This window comes from Erinaceus europaeus, chromosome 20 (genome assembly GCF_950295315.1).
Source record: "Erinaceus europaeus chromosome 20, mEriEur2.1, whole genome shotgun sequence".
Lineage (NCBI taxonomy): Eukaryota > Metazoa > Chordata > Mammalia > Eulipotyphla > Erinaceidae > Erinaceus > Erinaceus europaeus.
This window is the reverse complement of record NC_080181.1, coordinates 51,595,268-51,617,976: the sequence shown is the minus strand read 5'-3', so window position 1 is coordinate 51,617,976 and position 22,709 is coordinate 51,595,268. Positions and strand designations below refer to the sequence as shown.

Here is a 22,709-nt window from a genome sequence, read left to right as displayed (position 1 = left end):
GAAAAGCAGGTCTACATAAGTATATCTTTATCTCGCCCTATATCCTCCCTCTTCTCTCAGTTCTCTGTGTCCTTTCTAATAAAAATTAGAAAGAAGGGAGTTGGGCTGTAGCGCAGCGGGTTAAGCGCAGGTGGCGCAAAGCACAAGGACCGGCATAAGGATCCCGGTTCGAACCCCGGCTCCCCACCTGCAGGGGAGTCGCTTCACAGGCGGTGAAGCAGGTCTGCAGGTGTCTATCTTTCTCTCCTCCTCCCTGTCTTCCCCTCCTCTCTCCATTTCTCTCTGTCCTATCCAACAACGACGACAACAACAATAATAACTACAACAATAAAACAACAAGGGCAACAAAAGGGAATAAATAAATAAAATAAAATATTTTTTAAAAAAATAGAAAGAAGAAAAAAGGGGAAGGGGAATGACCACCTGCAGTGGTGAATTCGTGGTGTTGGCATCAAGCCCTGACAATAACCCCGGTAGCAATAAAAGCAAAAAACTAATAACAAAATGGCACTAATATAGACAAGTCCTTGAAACTTTCTTTCTCTCTCTCTCTTTTTAATTTTCATTTTCATTTATAAAAAGGCAACACTGACAAAAACCATAGGATAAGAGGGGTACAACTCCACACAATTCCCACCACCAGAACTCCGTATCCCATCCCCTTCCCTGATAGCTTGCCTATTCTTTGAGACAGTAAAGACCTAGGGAAAAAACTCTTAAAGTTCAAGACCAGGTGGTGGCACACCTGGTTGAGTGCACATGTTACAGTGCACAAGAACCCAGGTTTGAGCCCCCGGTTCCCACCTGCAGGGGGAAAGTTTTGCAAGTGGTGAAGCAGGGCTCCAGGTGTCTCTCTGTCTCTCTCTCTCTCTCTCTCTCTCTCTCTCTCTCCTCCTTCCCTCTTGATTTCTGGCTGTCTCTATCCAATAAATAAAGATAATAAAAAAAATTTTTAAAAGAGAAAAAAAGGTTAAAAAAAAACTCTTAAAAGTTCGTCAGTAGCAACTGGTGAATAAATCTGAATTGGTTAGAGGTTGTTTTACTTTTTGTTGTTTGTCGTCATCTGGGTTTCATTGCCCTGAGCCAGACAGACATGTAATGGAGTACTTTGCGTTATTTAAAAAAAAAAAAAAAATGACTGAAGATAGCACTTTCTAGATGATATGAAACAATTTCAAGTATACTAAGCAAAAAGGCAAAGTGCAGAACAGTAGGTATGATACCTTGTTCTTTTGTCTAAGATTTTTGTAACTTGAAAGAAAAGGAAAGGAATATATCTAATATTTACTTATACAGGTACAAAAAAATACCTTTAAGAAATGGGCAGGATAGTAAAAATGTGTCTATACTGTATACCTTTAACATTTCTTCAGGTTTAAACCACATGTCTGCATTATTTATTTCGACATTTTAACAGATTTCCTAAGAGAAGAGAGACAAGAATGGCCTTTTAGAAAAGGGGTAATTTTAACACTCTGGCTCCAATGACTCAATGATCCTATAATGAGACAGACTCTTCATGAACCCATCAGGGATAAGAAAAAAAGGGATAGAGGGATATCAGAAATGCCCCTGGGCACAGAAAAGTCTTTATTCAGACCCACTCATCCAGTTCCCAGTGCTATTTCCCATTATGCTCTGAGACCCATTCAAAGCTAAGACTCCAGTGCCTGTGACATCTGGTAACAGGGGTAACCGTGGGCAACCAGGCTTCCCTCAAGATTGCCATAGCAACAGCAAAAGCAGTAGGGTTTTCATTTCGGAAATAATTATTAGGCCTTGTAGTAGCTCCTCTGCATTTTCGGTTCTTTACATCAATGACAACTATGAATGAGTCTAAATTAGGTGCAATTTCAATTCAACTGCTAAGAGAGGCTGTGAATTGAGTCTGATTTACATATCCTTCCATCAAGACTGACAAATCTTCTCAGTGTATGCCTGTGTGATTCAGTGAAGGGCTGCCACTTGCACTCCAGTCATCAAAAGTCACTAGGTGACCAAAGACCTGACTACGAGCCAATGATCATGGGCTCTCCTCACACCCCCTCCTTCCACTCATAGTAGGAGCAGACCCAGCAGACTGTTCTCAGCACAATAGATAGAACAAAACTTCCTAATTTGTCAGAATTTTCTGAAGTCCACAGTCCTATACAATTAGCTTCATTTTACAGTGGGGGAAAAAAAAATCTCAAATTTCAGCTGTCTAAATTAACTCCAGTGAAAAGCATTAAAGCCAAAATTCACAACCACACCTCAGAGTTTCCAATCTTACAAATGCCCTCAATGGCCAAATATGAGCATTTTCTTTGGGTTATCTGAAAAGTGACATGGAGTTCTGGTTGTGTTGTTGCCGCTATTGTTCTTTGGGGTTCTTTTGTTGTTATTGTTTTTGCTTTCTTATTGTTGTTGTCACTGCTCTGAGCCAGACAATGAGACAGAAAAATACCATAGTACTGAAACTTCATCCTTTTGCCAGGCTTACAACATGTGAGATCCTTGTCTTTCTTTTCTCTCTCTCTCTCCCTCTCTCTCTCTCTCTCTCTCTCTCTCTCTCTCTCTCTCTTGTGCCTCCAGAGTTATCTCTGGGGCTTGGTTGGTGCCTGATATACAAATCCACTGCTCCTAGAGTCCATTATTTCCCAATTTTGTTGCCCCTGTTGTTACTGTCATTGTTGTTATTACTGTCGTTGTTCGTCAGACAGGACAGAGAGAAATCGAGAGAGGAGAGGAAGACAGAGAAGGGGAGAGAAAGACATCTACAGACCTGCTTCACTGCTTGCGAAGCAACCCCCCTGCAGGTGGGGAGGGCTGGAACTGGATCCTTACACCTCGTCTTTGCACTTTGCACCATGTGCACTTAACCTGGTGTCCTACTACCTGGCCCCAAGATCCTTGTGTCTTAATGAAAAGAATACATGGTTCTGCATCCATCAGCCTGTGGAACTTAATTTTGAGTCAAGTAAAATACATCCTGTTTCTATGCTACCATGTTGAGGCTTCTAAGGGATAACTAAACATCCATTTGTGAACATTATTTAGCAATTTGGTGAGTATGCCAAAAACAGAGATCATTTTATGGCTTTAGCAGAAGATCCCCGCACTACAGAGTTGTCTAAAGACTTTCTATCCACCAACCCTAGAAAAACTTAAGAGCCAGTCCAAAAGGTGTCACCATGAATAACCTAACCTCACACTCTCTCTTTGCCTGGTCCTTTAAAACTTCGTTATACCTTAACCTTAACAGCACGTACGTGGGACTGACTGGTCCTTGGTTGCACACCTGAATCATAATTCCTATTCTCAAATAAATATTTTCCTAATTCTTTTTTAATATGTATTTATTTATTTTCCTTTTTGTTGCCCTTATTTTTATTGTTTTTATAGTTATTGTTGTTATTGATGTCATCGTTGTTACATAGGACAGAGAGAAATGGAGAGAGGAAAGGAAGACAGAGAGGGGGAGAGAAAGACACCTGCAGACCTGCTTCACCAACTGTGAAGCAACTCTCCTGTAGGTGGGGAGCCGGGGGCTCAAACCGGGATCCCTAAGCCAGTCCTTGTACTTTGCACCACGTGCACTTAACCTGCTGCGCTACCACCCGACTCCCCTCCTAATTCTTTTAAAGTCTGATTATTTCAGGTCAAGAAGACATAAATCAGCAGAAAGGGGCTTTGTTCCCCAAGTCAAAGACCCAGCTAGTAGGTGACAAGCTTCCAATGAGTCATAAGGACATTTTTGCCCTAATTTGAATGATTACACCAACATTAACATGCATTATCTTTCACTGATCTTTGTCATCCATGGCTATGAAATATGTCTTCCTAAATGTGATTCCATTTAGATAGTTCGTCATTGGAATATGGTTGTAGGAAGGAAGCAGAAAAAAGGAACTCTTCATTGTTTGGAAGGAGCCTTGATGGTTCCCTAGCCTGTCTACACAAATACTCCATGAAGGAGTATTACAGCTTCTTTAGAGCCTCACACACATGAGAAGGGCTCCAATAGCAAGAAATAGGGAGAGAGAGAGGACAATGGGAACAAGGATTTGGTCATCAACTAATGTTAGGTGTGGCTCATTCCACATGTATGAGTTCCAGAAACCATTTCTTCTGGCTTCACAAGGAAGCGTGCTGTCAGAAAAACTCCACATATATTCCACCGCTTAGAATTTTATTTGGGACGAGCAAATGAAACCCTTCCCTGCAGGTAAAAATGTGCCCTGCAGAAATTACTCTCAAATCGGTTTTATTGTTGGGAGAAAGATTCATGTGTGAGTGTGTATACAGGTGTGAGTGTTCATACAGGTGTATGTGTACACTTGCACATCTGTGTGTCTGGTTGTATAATTTTATTTGACAGTGTTTAGATAGCATCCTCAGTGTGTAATTTAGAAAGTGGTAATAGGTACATGGGCAACCAATATATCAAACTTATTTGGTGAATCTTCATCTTTTTTTTTCTTTTGACTCCAAGGTTATTTCTGGGGCTTGGTGCCAACGCTATAAACCCATAGTGCCCAGTAGCCATTTTTGGGGGGTTGAGAGAAATTAAGAGGGGAGGATGAGACAGGCAAAGAGAAAGACACCTACAGATCTGCTTCGCTGTCTGTGAGGATCCAGGGGCTCAAACCCAGATCCTTTCTCAGGTCCTTGCACTTACTACTATGTGCACTTAACTGGGTGTGACATCACCCAGGCCCCCGAGAATCTTCATCTTTACTACATTTTCTGGACATGGTAGGGGGTATCTTTATACACACAAATAAATATAGGTAAGACTATACTCCTGAAATCTTATAATTTTGTAATCAAGGATCAAAGTTTACTGACTCACTGCAACAAGGGAGAATTGCAGTGACTTGCCCAGAGAACTGCAGAGAAGTTCAGTGTCAAGGTATCAGAAAGATATGACAGGATTTGAGTTTTCATCAGGTATTTTAAGGGAGAGTTCAAGGAAATATCTCTTTAGTCCGGATTGAACCCTACCTAGAAGATTACCTCTGTCTAAAGGGTAATAGAACTCCATGTTGGGTTAAACAAAACTTATCTAAAAGAGAGAATTAGCAAGTCTAAACCTTTAACTGAGAAAGAAGCAAACATTCAGATTTTAGAGAGCAGAATTATAATCATTCCCTATTGCCTCATACAAATTACTGTAATTATAGAAGCTTATATCAATTATCTCGATGTCTGTGGGTCAGAGTAAGGGCTGTGGCCATCTGTTCCGTCTCACAATACTAGAAATGTCAGTCTGCATATCTTCTCATCTGGGAGGTTTGACTGTATCTTCAAGTTCCTTTGATTTGCTGATTTGTTGGCAGAAATCCTTACTTTGCAGATGCAGAATTTGTAGCAGTGTGTTTCTTCAAATTCAACAAAAGAGACAGTGTTTCTGCTACTGAAACCTCTGCCACTAGAGGACTTCTTTTTTAAAATATTTATTTGTGAGGGGGAAAAAAGAGATGGAAAAAGATTCAGAGCATCACTCTAGTACTTGTGATGCAAGGGATTAAATTTGGGATTCTATACTTGCAAATTTAATGCTTTCTACAATTATGCCACCTCCCAGGCTGCAGGCTTCCTCCTCTTCCTCCCTTTCCTCCTCCTCCTCCTTTTCCTCCTCTAAAAGAGTTTCTTCTCCCTGAATAGGTAAGGTCCACTCAGAAAGTTTCCTGCTTGATTAATTCAAAATCAAGACTCAAAATTATAAGTACAACCTTATATAATGTAAAATAATCATGGGAATAATCATTTCATCATCTTGAGCATATTCTGATTGTTAGAGGGAAGAAATTATACAAAGGTATGGGTGGGAACTCCTCTGGGCTGACTTTTCCAGACAGAGACAGAGAGACAGAAGGAGAGGAAGAAAGATACTATCGTACCAAAGCTTCCTCCAGTGTGGTAAGGGCTGAACTTGAACCTGGGTCACATTCATGGCAAAGCAAATGCACTATGTAGTTGAGCTATATTGCCAGCCTCACCCATCAGGAATTCTGATGCATCTATTAGACAAGTTTGAGGTTAGTCAGTTGCTTACTGTCTTTAAGATACAAAGATGTAGACATGCTTTAGATTAGTTCCTTAAAGTTGGAACACTCATGTCTGTACATACACATTCTTCAAAGTACACGGACATTATTTTAAATGAGTCAGTTTCCAGGTTCTCATTTACAGTATGCACTCTTCTGAAATGGATCTTCCTGGGAACTTTCTTGAGTTAAAAGTGCAAGGTTTCCTTTCCTACTTGTTCTTTCATAATCCCCATTCTCTACCTTTTGCCTATCTTCAATCTAACTCTGGCACACTACTCCTGGCTACACAGACTTTTAAGCTACCAACAAAGGACTGTTTCAAAACCACTGGTGTCAGGTTTAAGATGGTGATGATTCTCATGCTTGGGTTACAAAAATGTTTGCAAGTCACTTGGTTTTCACTTGTTTAAATATTTTAATGTTTGATCACACTGCTGTGAGTTTGGTTAAACTATTACATAACATTGCTGCCTTGGCATCTTTTCTTTGTGGCCAGACTCTTGCTAGTTAACAGCCCAGTGACAAATAAATGTGAATTCCCAATATGATGCCCCCAGAGTCTTGCCACACTTTTCTTCCCCATTTCTCTGTGAATTCCCCTTGTACATACCTTTGAGAAATTTACTAAAACCCTGCTCTTTGGGGTTGCACTGACTGATCTGGCATTAACCAGGGAACCCCAAAGCACTCCACCCACAGATCCTAATAAAAGCAGGTGTCCCATAAGCTGTTGCAGTCTCTGTGTTCTGTCTGAACTCCCCAGGTGCTCCTTCAGGGTCATGGATCTTACCTCTTCTGAAAATGCTGAGTTTTAGTTATCTGGCAGTTTCTGTTAAGCCCCTGGTTTCCCTACCCAATACCCTGATACTTTACTTAACAAATATTAAATTACAGCAAGCATTAAGTCCATAGTTCAAGGAATTGAATGGCATTACTTTGATAAATATCCTTCCATTTCCAACTACTTATCTGTAAAAGTACTGAAGAGTCAATGACAAAAAACAAACAAACAAACAAAAAAAACACCAGAGGTAGAGAGAGAGTGAGTTGTACATCCAGGGGCAACCACTGGAAAAATAGACATACTTACTTAGACATAGAATGTTCGAAATATTGGGGTGGAGTGGGAACTAGAATTGGAGTAAGACAAAACCAACTATTATCCACAAAAAGAAAAAAAAATAGGTAGTAGGGAGGGAAGCAAACAGAATAAGCAGAATAAATATGGTAGAGTGTAATAAAATGGTAGAAATAAATTAGTAGGGGAGTTGGGCGGTAGCGCATTGTGTTAAGTGCATGTGGCACAAAGTGCAAGGATTGGCATAAGGATCCTGGTTCGAGCCCCCAGCTCCTCACCTACAAGGAAGTCACTTCACAGTCAGTGAAGCAGGTCTGCAGGTGTCTGTCTTTCTCTCCCCCTCTCTGCCTTCCCCTCCTCACTGTCCTATCCAACAACGACGACATCAACAACAATAACTACAACAATAAAAAACAACAAGGGCAACAAAAGGGAATAAATAAATATTAAAAAAGAAATAAATCAGTAACTATAATAAACTACGTTCCAGTTAAAATAGTACATTCATTTCCAGAGTTAAGCTCATTTTATGTATATATAAATCCATGACCAGAAAAGTGGTAGCAGGCAGAAAGACTCAAGACCCAGGGGCTGGGTGGTGTAGTACCTAGTTGAGTATACATGTTATATGTGCAAAGACTTGGATTCAAGCCCCCACTCCACACCTGCAGGGCAAAGCTTCACTGTGGAAGATACAGAGGGATGAAGAAATGAGAACACGAAGGTAAGGCAGAGATCAAGTCTGTAAATCCTCCAGTGTCTGCTGAGAAGTCTGTTTTGAGAGTTCTGCGGAGTGGCTAAGGGTAAGGAGCCATGATAGTGTCTCCTCCATCAGAATCCTCAAGCTCCAGTGTCTGCACCACTGAATTTCCAAGCAGATATCTTCAGGAGCCAGGGGAATTATGACTACCCCTAGTTAAGATTTATTTTATTTATTTCATATGATATGCTAGAGAAAGAGTTTTCACATGAGAGAAAGAGAAGGAAGTCAGAGCATCACTCTAGTGCATGTGGCACCGGGCATCAAGCCAGAAACCCCAGACATCCAAGTCCTATCCTCTACCAGTAGAGCTATTTCCCAGGCTGCTCTGATTACCTTTTCTTTAAATTGAAGTCATTGAAACTGAAGAATATGGTCTGTCCCTGAGAACAAATGACAGGCACATCTGTCCTAGCAATAAATGTGCCCATGTGATTTCACTGTCATCTGGGGGGGAGGGTAAATTGATAATCTCACAGCTTTTAATGGGGTGAAACCCCACTGAAAGATGAACAGATAAGCTTGCCTTGCTCACCAATGAGACCAGAATACAAATTATGGCAGTTAACTCAAACAGATACTATAGTGATCAACAAACATTCTAGGGTAAGAATTATCCATTATGCCAGAAATGGAGATGCCAGTGAAACCTAGACATAAGCATTTATTCAGACAAGGCTGCCTAACTGATCTAAAAGCAGGCTTCCTTGCTGCTTCATCTGCTTGGAAGGAGCAGTCACTCAAAAGCCTGTACTTGAAGAGCTGCTGAAAGGAAGGGTGTGTTAAGTCAAGGCTTTATAACAAATTCATCTGGAAGGAGCCTGAGTGCTGTACAGATCTGATCACTGTCCTGCTAAGATTGTATGATTGAATTCTTTAAAAGCCCTGATGTGGTCAAAGAATCTGATTCATGGTGACATTTTTCTAACAGCCAAGAGAATTAACCAAGCCAGCTTAATTTAAGTCTTTCTCACTGATTTAATTTAATAATTATAAGTACATAGCATCCCTCCGCTGTCAGTCAACAGGAAATTAACCATTTCTCCCCCTGGGAAGGTTATTCACATTCTTTTCAATGTTTTTTAATAGGAAGTGCATAATGCCGGTTACAAAAATGTGAGAGCTGTTCTGGCCACTTCCTTCCCCTAGAGGCCTCTGGCAACTACGGAGAGCATGGATAGCTACATGTACCCTGACCCTTTTTGTTATATGCCAGAAGTAAAATAATCTACACAGTTTACAACACTAAAACATGCTATTTTGGTTATATATATTGGATAGAGACAGATTAATCAAAAGGAGGAGGGGAGATAGAGGGAGGGGAGCAGGGAGAAAGAGAGAAATCTGCAGCACTGTATCGCCTCTTGTGAAGCTACCCTCTCTGAAAGTGGGGACCAGGGGCTTGAACCTGAGTTCTTATGCACATGCTATTTTAGAGTTTTGGGTTTTTGTTGTTTGTTTTTTAATATACTTTACTTACTTTTTTGTTTTATTATTTATTGGATAGAGAGAGAGAAATAGAGAGGGAAGGTAGAGATAGAAAGAAGGAGATACCTGCAGACCTGCTTGCCCCCTGCTTCCTTTCTGTTCATGAAGCTTCCCCTCACCACCATCCCATAAATTGAAGAGTAGAAAGAGACAAAGAGGAAGAAAGACAGAACAGAGAGACACCTGCAGCCCTGCTTTACCACTCACAACAAAAGAGAAAAAAGGGAGAAAATGGCTGCCAGGGAGCAGGGTGGTGGTATACCTGGTTAAGCACACATGTTCCAACATGCAAGGACCCAGGGTTCAAACCCCTGATCCCCTCTTGCAGAGGGAGAAGCTTTGCAATAACCCTGGTGGCAATACAAAGGAAGGAAGGAAGGAAGGAAGGAAGGAAGGAAGGAAGGAAGGAAGGAAGGAAGGAAGGTGTCGTATGCTTTACATTGGTTTGTTCTAGCCCTCCCCCGCCAAGAGAATTGGATCAGTCCAGTTAATTTCGCGGCCCGCTTGGCCCCGCCCCAAGGAACCCTGAGAGAGGGTTCCTGAGTTCGAGAGTTCCTGAGTTCCAGAGTTGAAGAGTTCCTGAGTTCGAGAGTTGCAGAGTTGCAGAGTTCCAGAGTAAGAGAGAGTGCTTGCGCCGCCGCAAAGAGACAGCAGAGTTCTGTTTGGTGATTAGTTTGGTTTAGTTTATGAATCGTTGTTCCTGAATAAAGAAATACAGCTTCCCTGCCCAGCCGTTGTCTCCACGTCTCTGTTACCCGCCTGTGAAGCTATCCCAGCCAACAAGAGCCTCCGAAAATTTTAACAACAGGAAGGAAGGAAGAAAGGAAAGGAGGGAGGGAGGGAGGGAGGAAGGCAAAAGAAAAAGGCAAAGAAGAAGCCAAAGAGTGGTGCACCTGGTAGAGCACACCTATCACAGTACACAAGTACTAGGGTTCAAGCCTCCAGTCCCTGCCTGCATGGGGGAAGCCCCACAAGTGGTAAAAACAGTGCCACAGTGAGAATAAATATCTCCCAAAGTGCATACAGTACCAGTACACCTTACCTGTGTGTCAGGAGGGTCTGGGTTCCTCATGGAGCCTGCAGTACAGGGAGCCAAACAGGAGGTAATAGCTGCCAACACCCTGTGGGAGAAATAGATATGAATGTTGACATTGTTGTTACCAGGGCTTCACTACTCTGAACCACCTTTTCTCTTTTAAGATGTATTTATTAGCATGAGAAAAAAGGCCAGCTAAATAGCTCATTTGGATAGCGTGTGACTTTGTCATGTGTTCAGTGCGGGTTCAAGTCTGGTTCCCACTGTACTGAAGGAAGCTTTGGTGCTATGGTCTTTCTCAGTCTCTCAGTGCCTCTCTATCTCTTCTAAAAGTAAATAAATAAAGAAATAAGGAAGGAAGGAAAGATGGATAAAAGAGATAAAACCAGATCATCACACAGGACACTAGGGATCAAACCCAGGATCTCGTGCCTTTAAATAGGACACTGTAGCTACTGTGCCACCTCCCAGGCCACCATATATAGGATATACCATGTAAGGCTGTATAACTGAAAGCTACATGATGTCATCAGCTAATGTGATATCAATCTAAAAACAAAAAGACAAGTCTCCTCTGACAGTCTAAGATACACACCAACAAAGGCCTGGCCCAGACACTTCCTGAAACTCCATATGAGCCAATACTGGAAGAGCACAGAGACCTACCTACGCCACCAACCTGACACCCCTCTCCTGGTCACAGTAGATACTGTGAAGTGACATTATCCACAGTGTAACATTCCCTGACACCTGCTCAGGGATATGACGCACTCCTGGGTCATGCTATCCCCCAAAGAGTGTTGGGAAAGCTGAGTGAATTCTGAGCCTTCCAGGAAAAGAGAAAACAGGAAACCACAGTAAACTAGGGTATGATTCACTGCTTTCCCAATTTTCGAGTGTAATCTCTGCACAGGCTACACCATCTGTAAGGTGGCGATGAATGCAGATTCTTGGGTACTACTTCAGAATGAGAAAGTCAGGGAGCTGGGGGGGGCTAGCAAATGATGCTTTAACAAATTAGCACAAGTGATCCTCAGGCATGTTCAATTTTCCCTTTACAATAAAACTCACCATTTACAGTTGTTTGTTTGCTTTATGTTTGTTTTGTTTTACAGTGGGGCCTCATGTATTTTAGTCCTACCTAGCCAATTTTTTAAAATTCAGATCAAAAGAGAGAAAATGAGGGAGAGACACCACATTACCAGACCTGCCATGGTGCCATGGTACTCCCATATGGAGTCAGGGCTTGAACCTAGGCCACACACATGGCAAGGCATGTACCTTGCTACAGTCCTACTCAGTGAGCTATCTCGTCAGCCCCAGTGGTCTTTTGGATAGCACATTTCTTTTTTTTCTTTTTTCCCTCCAGGGTTATTGCTGGGCTCGGTGCCTGCACCATGAATCCACCGCTCCTGGAGGCCATTTTTTCCCCCTTTTGTTGCCCTTGTGGTTGTAGCCTCGTTGTGGATATTATTATTGCCATTGTTGACGCTATTCGTTGTTGGATAGGACAGAGAGAAATGGAGAGAGGAGGGGAAGACAGAGAGGGGAGAGAAAGACAGACACCTGCAGACCTGCTTCACCGCCTGTGAAGCGACTCCCCTGCAGGTGGGGAGCCCTGGGCTCGAACCGGGATCCTTATGCCGGTCCCTGTGCTTTGCGCCACATGCGCTTAACCCACTGCACCACCGCCCTACCCCCAGCACATTTCTTAAACCTCTAACTTGACGATTCAAATGAACACCCTGGCTCCTTTGAATTTACTCAACATAGAAAGTTTTAATAAATTTACTCCCACACTTTAACTAAAAATATATATATATATATACACATATATATCAATTTGTCTCAAAAATGTAGCAAAGAACACCTATTTCATGTATTTGATATATGATCTATTCTTTAAAAAACATTTGAGATGGTTGGTGATAGGGAGAGACACTTCACTCTCCCTCTCTTTCTCTCCCTCTCCTCTCAATTTCTCTCTGTCCTGTCCAATAAAATAAAAAAATAAAGGGAAAATGGCCACCAGAAGCAGTGGATTCATAGTGCCCAGTGATAACCTTGGAGGCAAAACAATAAAATAAAATAATTTTTAAAGAACAATTTTTTGCATTCAGTAATGTAAGTTTAATGCATTTTCCAAGTGTGATTAAAGAGATAGCATAGTTGTTATGCAGAAAGACCAAAGGTTACAGGTTCAGTCCCAAGCACCAACAAAAACTAGAGTTTAACTGTGCTCTGGTAAAAAAAAAAGGAAGGAAGAAAGGAAGGGAAGAGAAAAAGAAAAAGAAAAGAGGGGGTCGGGCCAGCGGGTTAAACGCAAGTGGCGCAAAGCCCAAGGACCGTCCTAAGGACCCCAGTTCAAGCCCCAGGCTTCCCACCTGCAAGGGGAGTCGCTTCACAGGCGGTGAAGGAGGTCTGCAGGTGTCTGTATTTCTCTCCCCCTCTCTGTCTTCCCCTCCTCTCTACATTTCTCTCTGTCTTATCCAACAACAAACGACATCAACAATAACAATAATAACCACAAGGCTGCAATAACAAGGGCAACAAAAGGGGGGAAAATGGCCTCCAGGAGCAGTGGTGCAGGCACTGAACCCCAACAATAAACCTGGAGGCAAAAAAGAAAAAAAAGGAGTGAGAGAGAATTGTAACCAACCAAACCCCCCCCCCCAAATGTGCTGTCATAGGTGCACCCTGCAAAGTGAGTCTTGTTTGGCATTCTGCAACCATTAAGCCAAACTCAAAGTTCAGATTGGGTATATTTCACATAACAAAACTCTTTTTTTTTCTCCCTTCCTGTTTTTCCAAACAGAAATAGAAGGGAGAACATCAAAATCAAAAACACGGGTTCGTCCTTCTGGTGTGGAATGACAGATCTCTTAGCACAGAAGCCCCTGGGGAGGCAGATTCATTCTCTTTGCTCAGATACCAAATAGGCAGCGTTGTCATGTGTCCTGTACAAAATCTGAAGCAATACACCCAGTCGCCGTTCCTGTACAGGTTCCCTTTTGGGCAGCACCGGAACACATGGACAGATCCACCAGCTGCAAAGGGCCTTCCTTGACAGTGGGCCCTGTGTTGTAATCCCAATAGCCGCCACTAGATGGCAACCTCGGGGATGAGAAAGTAGCTCTCTGAATTGAACGCCACCTCCTAACGCAGGATTTAACTTCATTCATTCAACAAAAATTACTCAGCTCCTGCAATGTGCCCGGCAGCACAGTGAGGATGTAAGGACCAGCAGAGGAGAAGACCTGGAGACCTCGCTGTCTCAGAGAATCACCAGATTAAATATCAGTGCTCTGGGAATGCACAAGGAGAGGTCGCCATAGAGGGTTCCGCGACTTCGGGAGGTAGACAAAGCATCCTTGAGAAAGAAAGATGAAAGAAGGAATAGGAGTTGGGGAAGGGCAGGCCCCAGGCGTTGGGAAGGACTGTAATCGGGGGTGGGAGGCAGTGAGGTGAGGCGGGTCAGGAGTCAGGTGATCAGAGCTTCATAAGCCTTGAGTTTAGATACAAGAAGGAGGTGGCCATGGTAGGGCTCTAAACCTGGGGTGGGGAGATAGCTGGGTCCTCAAAGTGGATTTACACTTGACAAGGTCAGATCTGCATTTTAAGGTGGGTCACAGCAAGTGTGAGGGCTAGAGGATGTTGAGAAGTCTGTTAGAGAACCACAGATTCTGGAGTTTGGGGAGGAGGGGTGTGTTTGTGTCACTGGGCCAATGAAGATGAAGGAAAGGGGCTGTCAGATGGGGAAGGCCCTGAGGTAGCCTGGTAAGTAGCAAGCTAAACTTGGAATAGTGAAGTCCCAAGTGTGACCCCCTGCATCTCATGTCCCAAAGTGATGTTCTGGTTCTCTCTCCCTCTCTACCTTGAGTAAATGCAATTTCTAAAGGGAAAGAGAGATGGAGAGAAAGGCCAGGATTTAATGGCTGGAAGGAGTGGAAGCTGGGAAGGGGAGAGTCAGAATGTCTGGCTAGAAAGAACACAGAGGAGGGAAAGTGGAAGGATAAGTAGGGAGGAGGTAGGTAGCAGAGGAAGTTGTTCTACAACTACTTTTCATATAAACAGAAGAGAAAAGACAAATGAACAAAACTGGTAAATCTAAGCTGAGGCTAGGATGGTAATCATGTTACAGTATATCAATACATCAAATCAAACATTCCACAAGTTAAACTTACATGATGCTTTACTTACGTATTTATTTAGCCTCCAGGGTTATCACTGGGGCTTGGTGCCTGCAGTGTGAATTCACTACTTCTGTGGCCATTTTATCTTTTTTTTTTTTTCCTTTTTCGATAGGACAGAGAGAAATTGAGAGAGGAAGAGAAAAGAGCAAGGGGGAGAGGAGGACTGACACCTGCAGACCTGCTTTACTGTTTGTGAAGCGACCCCCCTGCAGGTGGGGAGCCAGGGGCTCGAACCAGGATCCCTGTGCAGGTCCTTGTGCTTAGTACTATGTGCATTTAATCTGGAGCACTACCACCCGGCCCCCAACTTACATGATGTTTTAGTCAATTATATCTCTACAAAACTAGAGAATCTGAGAGGGTGATAGTGAATATGGATGTTTATAATCTTAGTTTCTTTTTTTTAAGATTTGTTAGTGACAGAAAGAACCAGAGCATCACTCTGGCACAAGTGATGCTGGGCATTGAACTTGGTACATTATGCTAGAGAATCCAATACTTTATCTACCATACAACCTACAACCTACTGGGCTGCTGCCTAGTCCTTTTTTTTTTTTTTTTTGCTCAGGGTTATCGCTGGGGCTTGGTTCCAGCACTATGAATCCACCGCTCCTGGTGGTCATTTTTGCCACTGTTGTTGTTATTGTTGGATAAGACAGAGAGAAATTGAGAAAGGAGGAGAAAATATAGAGGAGGAGAGAAAGACACCTGCAGACCTGCCTCACTGCTTGTGAAAGGACCCCCTGCAGGTGGGGAGCCAGAGCTCGAACCAGCATCCTTGGGCAGGTCCTTGTGCTTCGCACCATGTGCATTTGCTTAACCCAGTGCGACACCACCTGGCCCTTTCCTTTTCTTTTTCTTTTTTTTTTTTTTTGACGGAGTCAGAGATAAATTAAAGGAAAAGGGAGATAGAGGAAACTGGATGCTCTCTGGGCTTCTGGGGTGCCTGGGAGGGATCACAGGTAGAGGTGTGCTGACAAATATTCAACACCCAGCTTTCCAGAGACAAGGCCTGGATGGATAGTGTTTCCCCATGCCTGGGCTGCCAATTCTCCCGCCCTGGTCCACTTCGGGCTGCCAGCATGCTGTCACTGTAAGTGCACCTGGAAAAACTCATTCTCCCTCCAACTCCTGCTCTATCTGCAGTTTCCACACAGGCCCACCAAACACTCAGTCCTCTCAGTGAGAATTCACAGACCCAAGAGCTTTACAGAGTCAACTGCCTCATTTCAGGGACCAAATTCTACTACGAACAAATGTTTAAAATATTCTTAGATCTTCTTAAATCCTTCTGGCAGTAAAGTTCAAGGGCAAAACAGTGACATGTTTCTTCTCTAAACTCACCCTCCCATCTCTCTCATATATAGATGTAATTTAATTTAATTTTTTTTTTTTACCAGAGCCCAACTCCATTTGGGCTTATGGTGGTGTCAGGGATTGAACCTGGGACATCAGACCCTCGGGCATAAAAGTTCTTTTGCATAACCAATCTCCCCCAGCCTTCAAAATTAATTTCTGGGAGTCAGGCGGTAGTGCAGCAGGTTAAGTGCAGGAGGCGCAAAGCACAAGGACCGGAGTAAGGATCCTGGTTCGAGCCCCCGGCTCCCCACCTGCAGGGGAGTCGCTCCACAGGCAGTGAAGCAGGTCTGCAGGTGTCTACCTTTCTCTCCCTCTCTGTCTTCCCCTCCTCTCTCCATTTCTCTCTGCCCTATCCAACAACGATGACAATAATAATAACTACAACAATAAAATAACAAGGGTAACAAAAGGGAATAAATAAATAAATAAAATTAATTTCTATACCGCTTTCTCTGTTTTAAGATTTGTTTTTCGTCTTACATGAGAAAGAGGAATTATACATGAAACAGAGAGAGAAGTCAGTCAGAGCACCACTCCAGCACATGCAGTGCCAGAGAACTGAGAACTTCAGACATGGAAGTACCAGTTGAGCCATTTCCCCAACTGCTACACCCCTTTAAAGATTTATCCAGGGGAGTCGGGCGGTAGTGCAGTGGGTTTAGCGCAGGTGGCGCAAAGCACAAGGACCAGCGTAAAGATCCCAGTTCAAGCCCCCTGCTTCCCATCTTCAGGGGAGTGACTTCACAGGTGGTGAAGCTCTGCAAGTGTCTATATTTCTCTCCCCCCCCATCTTCCCCTCCTCTTTCTGTCCTATCCAACAACAAAAACAATAATAACTACAACAATAAAAAATAACAAGGGCAACACAAGGGAATAAATAAATAAATATTTTTAAAATATATTTTTATCTGGTGGGGGGAGGCAGTGGTGCACATAGTACTGTGCACAAGGACCAGGGTTCGATCCCTCACTCCCCACCTGCAATGGGGACACTTCATGAGTGAGCGGTGAAGCAGGTCTGCAGGTGTCTCTTTCTCCCTACCTCCCTCTCCCCTCTACATGTCTCTCTATCTTATCGAATAAAATAGAGAAAAAGAGAAAAAGAAAAAAAAAGGACCGGCAGGAATGGTGGATTCAAAGCAGCACTGAGCCCCTGCACTAACCCTGAAGGCAAAAAAAAATTTTATCTAGAGCTGGAGAAATAGCAGAAAGGTTATGCAAACAGACTCTCATTCCTGAGGCTCTCAGTTCCCAGGGTCTACCTCCAACCCAGCATCACCGTAAGCCCCAGCTGAGCAGTGCTCTGGAAAATAAAATTAATTAATTAGTTAATTAATTATCTAGGGCTGAAGAGATAGCATAATGGCTATCCAAAAAGCCTCTCATACCTCAGCACTTAAAGTCCCAGATTCAACCCCCCCACACCACCTAAAGCCAGAGCTGAGCAGTGCTCTGGTAATCATCATCATCATCTATCTAGAGGGTAGGGTGTTAGTGTACATGCTACCATACGCAAAGACTAGGACTCAAACTCTCCGTGTCCACCTGCAGGAAGAAGCTTCACAAGTGGTGGAGCAGTGCTGCAGGTGATTCTCCCTCTTTCCCTCTCTCCCTCTTCTTTCTCCTTCCCTATTTCTCTCTATTCTACCATTAAAAAAAAAAAGCCACCAGAACACCAAAAGGGGTAGAGTCATAATAGCACAACAGCATAATAATAATAACTACAAGGGCAACAAAAATAGGAAAAATGGCCTCCAGGAGCAGTGGATTCATAGTGCAGGCACTGAGCCCCAGCAATAACCCTGGAGGCAAAATAAGAAAAAAGAAAAAGAAAAGAAAAAAAAGAAAGAAACACTTGCAGAGCTGAGATGGAAGACTGGTCATTTGTGCTTCCATGCCAGTTTATTTTTTTAAAGATATATATATATATATATATATATATATATATATATATATTATATGGACAGAGAAATTGAGAGGGTAGGGATAGACAGAGGAACACCTGCAGCCCTGCTTCACCACTCATGAAGCTTTTCCCCTACAGGTGGGAGCAAGGGGCTTGAACCCAGGTGCTTGTGCACTGAAATGTGAGCACTTAAGCAGGTGCACCACTGCCTGGCTCCCGTGCTGCCACTCTGTATGGGGAATTGCAAAGGCTGTATGACTTTGAGCATGTTATTAACCTCTTATTGCTTCAATCTGACTTTTGTGAAACAGATTGTATAGGTATGTTGTGAGGATGAACTGAAATGGTACCTGACACAGCATCAGGGCATTAGATAAATCTTTCTTCTTAAGACATTTATTTTATAGGAGAAAGTCTAGAGCTTAGTTCTGACATAAGCTGTGCTAGAGATCAAACCAGGGCCTTATACATACAAGTCTTATGCTCTGCCCACTGGACTACTTTTCTAGACTTTAGATATTTTTATTGTTATTATTTTTGAGTTTTTTACTTTTTTTTTGCCACCAGAGTTATCACTGGGGCTCAGTGCCTGCACTATGAATCCACTTCTCCTGGAGGCTGTTTTTCCCATTTTTGTTGCCCTTATTATTATTACTGCTGTTGTTGTTGTTGTTGGATAAGACAGAGCTATCGAGAGAGGAGGGGAAGATTGAGAGGCAGAGAGGAAGACCCCTGCAGACCTGCTTTACTGCTTGTGAAGCGACCCCCCTGCAGTGGGGTGCCAGGGGCTCCAACTGGGATTCCTGCGTTGGTCCTTGAGCTTTGCACCACGTGCACTTAACCTGCTGCGCTACCACCACACCCCCCATTTCATTTCATTTCATTTCATTTCATATCTTTGCCTCCAGTCGGAGCTTGGGGCTAGCATTACGAATCTGCTTCTGGTGGCTTTTTTTTTTTTAAATTCAATAGGATAGAGAAATTGAGAGGGGAGGAGCTGAAGAGAAGGAAGAGGGAAACACAACTGCAGACCTGCTTCACCGCTTGTGAAGCGACCCTCTACAGGGGAGGAGCAGGGACTTGGCGCGTACTCTTGCACAGTTGTATGTGCACTTAACCGGGTGTGCCGTATGTTTTATATGTAAGTTTTCATATGTTTTATATATAAGTTCACGTAGAAGTAAAAGGCAAGGGGGCCGGGCAGTAGCGCAGTGAGTGAAGCACGTAAGGCACAAAGCACAAGGACCATTGTAAGGATCCCGGTTCGAGCCGCCGGTTCCCCACCTGCAGGGGGAGTAAAGCAGGTCTGCAGGTGTCTTTCTCTCCCCCTTTCTGTCTTCCCCTCCTCTCTTGATTTCTCTCTGTCCTGTCCCTTTTGTTGCCCTTGTTGTTTTACTGTTGTAGTTATTATTGTTGTTATTGATGTCGTCGTTGTTGGATAGGACAGAGAGAAATGGAGAGAGGAAGGGAAGACAGAGAGGGGGAGAGAAAGATAAGACACCTGCAGACCTGCTTCACCGCCCGTGAAGCGACTCCCCTGCAGGTGGGGAGCGGGGGGCTTGAACCGGGATCCTTACGCGGGTGCTTGCGCTTTGCGCCACAGGCGCTCAACCCGGTGTGCTGCCGCCGGACTCCTTTTCGTGGCTTCTATCTCACACCTCTGTAATATAGAAGTTTAAATTTTGCACACCTGATCACGGAATCCCTTGTGATTCTTTCAAGTAGGTGCTACGACTGAACTCTCCCAGGAGTACGCTGGTCGCCCTGGAACTTTCCATGAACTTAACCAGTTTCCACCGCAACAGGCATGGAAATTTCAGATAATCACACAAAGTTTTTGTAAAATGCTATACATGGAATAAAGAAAAAGAAAGGGGGGGCATTATTCACACAAATTGGACCTGAAAGATAAATATCTGAATAAATTTCGTCAGAATAATTAGTCTTGGAAATAATGGCCTTGTCTGTATTCATCTCCACCAAAGGAGCGCCGATGTCTTTAAAATTATCAATAAATTTTAAAGAGGCTAGGCATTACATTTATGGTTCAGTTTATAGTCATTTTATAGCTGTCATTAGTAATGAAAATAAGAACAAGTTCACATAATGTGTCATAAAGAGATCAGGATTAGTCATGGTCATTGCTCAAAGGTTTAAAACAAAAACTATCAATAATCATAATAATCTAGAGGTTCGTTGTGAATAACAGTGTTTCAAATGTAGAGAGCATTTCATATTCCAAAGTTCTCATGTGCCGTCAATAAAGCACATGGGGCCTGCAGCCAATCAGAAATGAACATCAGCCCTAAAACCTATGTAAGTGGAATGAATGTCTCACTGTTTAACTTTATTTCATTTGGAGTCAGCAGATGAATAACAAGAGCCAAAATTCAAAACCTGCAAAGACAGGCCGGGGAGATGAATGGTAGTGCACCACACTTGCATGGCTGGAGCCCTTGGGGACTCGTGAAAAGGAGAAGCCAGGTAGTCGTGTGGCAAAGCAGACATGTTACCATGCTAAGCCCTGGGTCCCCACTGGCGGGGAGGATGCATCAGCCGTGGTGGGCCAGTGCTGTGGATGTCTCTTCTTTACACTGTCGATTTCTCCCTCTTATTTTATTTTTTGCCTCCAGGGTTATTGCTGGGGCTCGGTGCCTGCACTACGAATCTACTGCTCCTGGAGGCCTTTTTTTTTTTCCTTTTGTTTCCCTTGTTATTATTACTGCTGCCATTGCTGTTGTTGTTGCATAGGACAAAGAGAAATGGAAAAAGATGGGGAGAAAAAGACAGACATCTGCAGACCTGCTTCACCGCCTGCAGGTGGGGAGCCGGGGCTCGAACCGGGATCCCTGTGCTAGTCTCTGCACTTCGCGCCACCTGCACTTAACTCGCTGCGCTACTGCCAGACACCCTCCCCCTCACTTTCTTCCACAGAAAAGAGGAGGGTCCCAGCAGTGGCACTTCCAGAAAACGGTCACCACCTGCCCGCCTAGCGGGACGGGAAGCTGTGCTGGGCCCTCCCGGCATCTTGCAGAGACCTGCCGGCAACCGCGCCCGAGCGAGTGGCGGCCCCGCGCACCGGCCCTGCCGCAGGCGGAGCGCCCGGGAGCGCGGCAGCCCCGCACCCGCACTGCAGCTGCGGCGCCCGAGCCTCGAGGGCGGCGGAAACAGAGACCCCGCGTGCCACAGCAGGTCAGGCCAGGAGTTTGAAGCCTCCTCCCTGGGTCTCGCAGGGGGCAGCCCCTGGCCATTCTGCGGGGCCCTAGCCGCGCTGTGTGGCCGTGGCAGGTGACCTGGATGTGTTGGGGGCCGTGGAGGAGTTCAGGCCCAGGACAGAGGCGCTGGGAGCGAAGGGCGGGCCCCTGGGAAAATTCTGACCGAACTCGCGAGTCAAAAACGCCCGCGACGCACCTGCGCGGCGCCCGCTTACTGTGCTGAGGGCGCGGAGGCTACAGGCGACCCAGGTTGACCACGTGGCAAACGCCCGCACCGGGGTCACGCGGCTCCGGCAGCCCCGCCCACACACGCTGCTAACGTGCAGCTGACTGGGCAGGCAATGGCGGCGCGACAGGGCGCGGCCGGAAGCCTGCGGTGGCCACCAGGGGGCAACCGCACGTCTGAGGGCCGCGGCCGGCTGGAACCGGTTTGGCCGGAAGTGAGGGCGGGGCCTCCGCTGTCGCATCGGTGTGCCACGTGGCCGGGCGGCCGGACTGGGGAAAACAACATCATGGCGGCGGGGGCGGGCCTACTTGGAGCCGGAGAGGCCACCTAGTCCTTCCCTGGCGTGCTCGGCGCAGGGAGGATCTGGGAAGTGTGGCTTGCTAGACGCTTGTCCACCCTTGGAAGCCTTCCCAGCGCTCACCGCAGGCGTGGTGTGGAAGCCAGCAGTGTGCTGTTGAGACCACATTTTTTCCCTTTGTCCCTAGTTTGCAGGGATGGCAGAAACGCTTCCTCCGGGCGCTTTCTTGTTAAGGGAGAAATGACGCCGCCTTAATTGCATCGAAAATGTTTTGTGATCTCTGCGGCAATTTTGTTTTCTGCTTATTTGCCTTTGTTCCTGATGAAAAAAGGGACAGAAAGGGGAAAGAAAAAAAAAAATCCCCAAATAGCTAGGCTTTTAAATTCATCCTTAGCCCGGCTCAAATTCCTGGGGTTTTTGTCTAATCGGAGCACCAGCGCTTCTCTGGGGACTTGGAAATTCTGTTGTTCTGTCTCAGTTTACTTGAAGGTTTTTTTTTTTTTTAATTCCAAAAAAGAGTAAGGCAGTTGGAAGTCATTGTGTATTATGAAATACAAAAAGTGAGAAAGCAAATTGGTTGAGTCTTGGGCCCGCAGCAGTTTGATTCTGCATGAGGAACGAAACGACCCAGTGAGGGTAAAAAATAGTTAATACGGGCGGTTCTGCCTATGGTGGTATATTTATTTAGAATAAAGGAAGGTTTGTTTGTCCTTCCTTTTATTTCTTAATGTGTTGTCTTAAGAGTTGAGATTCTGCTTCCCCGTCTGGCTAATTGTAAGACATGGTGGCAAGACTTTGAACTGATAAAATATATATTTAACATATGTTATATATAGCATATCTATTTTTACGTAACTTAAATATGTAATATATTTATTGAACTGCTATATATAGATATATACACATACAGATTTGTAAATGGCTTAATACAAATTTCTGAATAAGGGCTTAGAAGGGGAGAGCACAGTACCATGACAAGGTTCTGGGGGAAAATACTACCTCAAGGTTACTAAATGGCACAGACTAGGAACAGTGTAATGTGGCCCGCGGTGGGGGGAGCTTAAGACTTTTATTTTCTTTTATAAGACTTTTAAGACTTCAAAGATTTCAGTTTC

The 22,709-nt window shown here is 44.2% G+C and overlaps 1 long non-coding RNA gene across 1 annotated transcript in view; it reads right to left on the bottom strand.

Annotated features, from left to right (window-relative positions):
• LOC132534862 (uncharacterized) overlaps positions 1–22,071 on the bottom strand; it is a 37,233-nt gene extending 15,162 nt beyond the window's left edge. The window contains exons 1-2 of the long non-coding RNA XR_009546604.1: positions 21,286–22,071; positions 10,404–10,482 (exon numbers count right to left, since the gene is read on the bottom strand). This is a non-coding gene — a long non-coding RNA (uncharacterized LOC132534862). The remainder of the gene's footprint in view (positions 1–10,403; positions 10,483–21,285) is intronic.
• Positions 22,072–22,709: the final 638 nt, after the last annotated feature.